Source organism: Schistocerca serialis, unplaced genomic scaffold (assembly GCF_023864345.2).
Source record: "Schistocerca serialis cubense isolate TAMUIC-IGC-003099 unplaced genomic scaffold, iqSchSeri2.2 HiC_scaffold_1121, whole genome shotgun sequence".
NCBI lineage: Eukaryota > Metazoa > Arthropoda > Insecta > Orthoptera > Acrididae > Schistocerca > Schistocerca serialis.
The window spans coordinates 152,501-157,500 of NW_026047317.1; the positions used below are offsets into that span (position 1 = coordinate 152,501).

At 52.2% G+C, this 5,000-nt stretch overlaps 1 non-coding gene across 1 annotated transcript in view; it reads right to left on the reverse strand.

Moving 5' to 3' along the window:
• Positions 1–933, reverse strand: part of LOC126432066 (small subunit ribosomal RNA) — a 1,909-nt gene extending 976 nt beyond the window's left edge. The window contains exon 1 of the ribosomal RNA XR_007577853.1: positions 1–933. This exon is cut by the window's left edge and continues 976 nt beyond it. This is a non-coding gene — a ribosomal RNA (small subunit ribosomal RNA).
• Between the last annotated feature and the right edge of the window lie 4,067 nt (positions 934–5,000).

Consider the following 5,000-nt stretch of genomic DNA (forward strand, 5'->3'; position numbering starts at 1 on the left):
AACAAAATAGAACCGAGGTCCTATTCCATTATTCCATGCACACAGTATTCAGGCGGGCTTGCCTGCTTTAAGCACTCTAATTTGTTCAAAGTAAACGTGCCGGCCCACCGAGACACTCAATAAAGAGCACCCTGGTAGGATTTCAACGGGGTCCGCCTCGGGACGCACGAGCACGCACGAGGCGGTCGCACGCCTTCGGCTCGCCCCACCGGCAGGACGTCCCACGATACATGCCAGTTAAACACCGACGGGCGGTGAACCAACAGCGTGGGACACAAATCCAACTACGAGCTTTTTAACCGCAACAACTTTAATATACGCTATTGGAGCTGGAATTACCGCGGCTGCTGGCACCAGACTTGCCCTCCAATAGATACTCGTTAAAGGATTTAAAGTGTACTCATTCCGATTACGGGGCCTCGGATGAGTCCCGTATCGTTATTTTTCGTCACTACCTCCCCGTGCCGGGAGTGGGTAATTTGCGCGCCTGCTGCCTTCCTTGGATGTGGTAGCCGTTTCTCAGGCTCCCTCTCCGGAATCGAACCCTGATTCCCCGTTACCCGTTACAACCATGGTAGGCGCAGAACCTACCATCGACAGTTGATAAGGCAGACATTTGAAAGATGCGTCGCCGGTACGAGGACCGTGCGATCAGCCCTAAGTTATTCAGAGTCACCAAGGCAAACGGACCGGACGAGCCGACCGATTGGTTTTGATCTAATAAAAGCGTCCCTTCCATCTCTGGTCGGGACTCTGTTTGCATGTATTAGCTCTAGAATTACCACAGTTATCCAAGTAACGTGGGTACGATCTAAGGAACCATAACTGATTTAATGAGCCATTCGCGGTTTCACCTTAATGCGGCTTGTACTGAGACATGCATGGCTTAATCTTTGAGACAAGCATATGACTACTGGCAGGATCAACCAGGGAGCTGCGTCAACTAGAGCTGAGCAGCCGGCCGCCCGGGAGTGTGTCCCGGGGGCCCGCGCGAACACGCAAGCGTCCGCTCAATTATTCTGCAAACAGGAGGAGGCTGAGCTCCCCTGCACAACACACCTCGAAACCCTCTCAGGTCCCGGCGGCGCGCAGCGCCGTCCTAAGTACTTGGTCGGGTTCGAGAGAGGCGCAATCGCCCGGAGTTAGGCGAGTAGACGCTTTAGGTGCGACCACCCGTGCTCCCAACTGAGCTTGCCGCTGCCGACAGAGGCCCGGGAGCGTGCTGTCGTGGCATTGCCGGCGGGAGACAACACGCGCCACCTACGGTGACCGGCAGCTCCAACGCCAGCGCCACAGAAGGACAAAAGCCCTACTTGGGTGCCGAAGCGAACTCTCCCAGCACAGCGCACGCGCCAACACGTCCGCACAGCTGCGATACAAACCACCTGCGAGAACCGCTGGGGCGACCGAGCAGCAGACGGCGTCGCGGCGCCGAGCGCCGGGCGGCGGCGCATCCTCAGCGCACAAAGTCCTCAATCGGACCAGCACACTGCAGATGGCCACCGCGCTTCGCACCGGGCCCGCGAGGACCTACTTTGGCCGCAAGGCGCCGCGAGCAGGGGGCGCCGGCGCGCAGCTGCGCCGCCTGCCGCGTCCGTCGGCCGGCGCGCCTGCCACCGGCCGCCCCCACCAGCCGGCTGTAGCGCGTGCGCCCACGCACCGCGCTGCCAGCACGCCGGGCGGCCCCCCCTCACCGGCCGGGGACGGTCCCACCCAGCCACCGCCGCGTATCGCCTCACACCCAGATCCCCTTTCACGTTCGTGGGCATGGTGGGTCCCCTTTCACGTTCGTGGGCATGGTGGGTATCCCTGAAACAACCGGTTAATAGCTCGACCGATCGTCGCCAACACTGATTCACCTCTAGCGAGAACAACCGCACCACAACGGGTTACCGGTTGTTCATTTGCGTAACGTCACCAGCAAACGTACACGTCCATCGCCATTTGCAACGAGTATTGCATGCCTGTGTCAGGTGTCACAACACACTACGTCTGCCCACATAGACGCAACAACATGTGCACGCCTAGAGAACACGTGGAAGGTAGACCCCGTACGTATGCGGTGTCCATTGCGCGAACGACTGTCAGCCCGCCTCTGCAGCATGTCGCAGATGTGGAACGCGGTGCAACATGCTATCACGGTGTGTGAGAAGAGACGACTACGTCCGAATACACGCTCCACTACATCAACAGACTGCTCATGCTGATCGCCATCCAGGGCGTCCGTTCCTCCCACACGTCTGTATGGCGTACCACACTGCAATCCAGCTCTTATAGGGAGACGACACGTAGCTGCGTGCACAATATTTGGACTGTATGGTCCGCCGTTGCTAGGCGCTGTCGTCATACGGTCACATGGGCCACGATGTATCATTCAGTACATACGGAGCAATGTGCAGTACAGTTTGTGGGTTTTGCGTACATCGGCGGACAGGTGACAGGCCGTACCACAACGTAGGCTGAGTACGTCGGCATGCGAAGGGCATTGAACATGCAAACTTCTCACCGACCAGCTTGCGAAGGCAGGGGGGAAGGGGGGGGGGCATGTACGTCCTGCTGCTATCCACACTACAGTGTATAGCAGGAGCATGTGGAAAGTCAGCAACACCTGCAAGGTGTTTAACATGACGCGATACACAGGGGACCGGGCAGTGCGAGTAGCGAACTATATTGCGAGGGTTGCGGTTAGGCAACACTACACTACTTTAACGGGTTGCATAACAATTACAGAGCAGGTTCAGCGACAACGTGCGTCAGGTTAAGGCGCAATATAGTTTAGGTTACGGCGCACTTTAGGTTAGGTTAAGGCACATTATAGGTTAGGTTAAGGCACAACATGGGTTACGTTAAGGCACAACATGGGTTACGTTAAGGCACAACATGGGTTAGGTTAAGGCACAACATGGGTTAGGTTAAGGCACAACATGGGTTAGGTTAAGGCACAACATGGGTTAGGTTAAGGCACAACATGGGTTAGGTTAAGGCACAACATGGGTTAGGTTAAGGCACAACATGGGTTAGGTTAAGGCACAACATGGGTTAGGTTAAGGCACAACATGGGTTAGGTTAAGGCACAACATGGGTTAGGTTAAGGCACAACATGGGTTAGGTTAAGGCACAACATGGGTTAGGTTAAGGCACAACATGGGTTAGGTTAAGGCACAACATGGGTTAGGTTAAGGCACAACATGGGTTAGGTTAAGGCACAACATGGGTTAGGTTAAGGCACAACATGGGTTAGGTTAAGGCACAACATGGGTTAGGTTAAGGCACAACATGGGTTAGGTTAAGGCACAACATGGGTTAGGTTAAGGCACAACATGGGTTAGGTTAAGGCACAACATGGGTTAGGTTAAGGCACAACATGGGTTAGGTTAAGGCACAACATGGGTTAGGTTAAGGCACAACATGGGTTAGGTTAAGGCACAACATGGGTTAGGTTAAGGCACAACATGGGTTAGGTTAAGGCACAACGTGGGTTAGGTTAAGGCACAACGTGGGTTAGGTTAAGGCACAACATGGGTTAGGTTAAGGCACAACATGGGTTAGGTTAAGGCACAACATGGGTTAGGTTAAGGCACAACATGGGTTAGGTTAAGGCACAACATGGGTTAGGTTAAGGCACAACATGGGTTAGGTTAAGGCACAACATGGGTTAGGTTAAGGCACAACATGGGTTAGGTTAAGGCACACCATGGGTTAGGTTAAGGCACACCATGGGTTAGGTTAAGGCACACCATGGGTTAGGTTAAGGCACAACGTGGGTTAGGTTAAGGCACAACGTGGGTTAGGTTAAGGCACAACATGGGTTAGGTTAAGGCACAACATGGGTTAGGTTAAGGCACAACATGGGTTAGGTTAAGGCACAACATGGGTTAGGTTAAGGCACAACATGGGTTACGTTACGGCACAACATGGGTTACGTTACGGCACAACATGGGTTACGTTACGGCACAACATGGGTTACGTTACGGCACAACATGGGTTACGTTACGGCACAACATGGGTTACGTTACGGCACAACATGGGTTACGTTACGGCACAAATTAGGTTAGGTTACGGCACAAATTAGGTTAGGTTAAGGCACAAATTAGGTTAGGTTAAGGCACAAATTAGGTTAGGTTAAGGCACAAATTAGGTTAGGTTAAGGCACAAATTAGGTTAGGTTAAGGCACAAATTAGGTTAGGTTAAGGCACAAATTAGGTTAGGTTAAGGCACAAATTAGGTTAGGTTAAGGCACGATATAGGTTAGGTTAAGGCACGATATAGGTTAGGTTAAGGCACGATATAGGTTAGGTTAAGGCACGATATAGGTTAGGTTAAGGCACGATATAGGTTAGGTTAAGGCACGATATAGGTTAGGTTAAGGCACGATATAGGTTAGGTTAAGGTACGATATAGGTTAGGTTAAGGTACGATATAGGTTAGGTTAAGGTACGATATAGGTTAGGTTAAGGTACGATATAGGTTAGGTTAAGGTACGATATAGGTTAGGTTAAGGTACGATATAGGTTAGGTTAAGGTACGATATAGGTTAGGTTAAGGTACAATATAGGTTAGGTTAAGGTACGATATAGCGTAGGTTCAGATACACATTGTTGTAGGGAAAGGTGTATTGGGGGGGGGGGCGGCAGGTTCGTTGATAGTGATTATCGTAATTGGATGCCTGCGGTATTATCCGATTTGTCACGTCAGGATGCACTTTTGGCTCATGACAGGCGGCGCTCCGATTCCATGGTTGTGGCAGATCTGTGTCTTTCATTCCTGCCATTGTTTGTGTGCTGTGACAGGAGGCAGTATTGTGATGTTGGGTGCACCACTGTGTAGGACATGTGTGGGTGTTCGTGGCTTAGCTGAGCAATGTGCGGATGTCGGAAGGGTGGGATATTGTGTTTTCTGGGTGGACCTCCCGGTCTGGTAATGATAGTGTGGATTGTGTCATGTGGCGGAGAGGATGCACTGGATGTTCTTCCATGCTGGTGGTTAGATATTGTGTGTG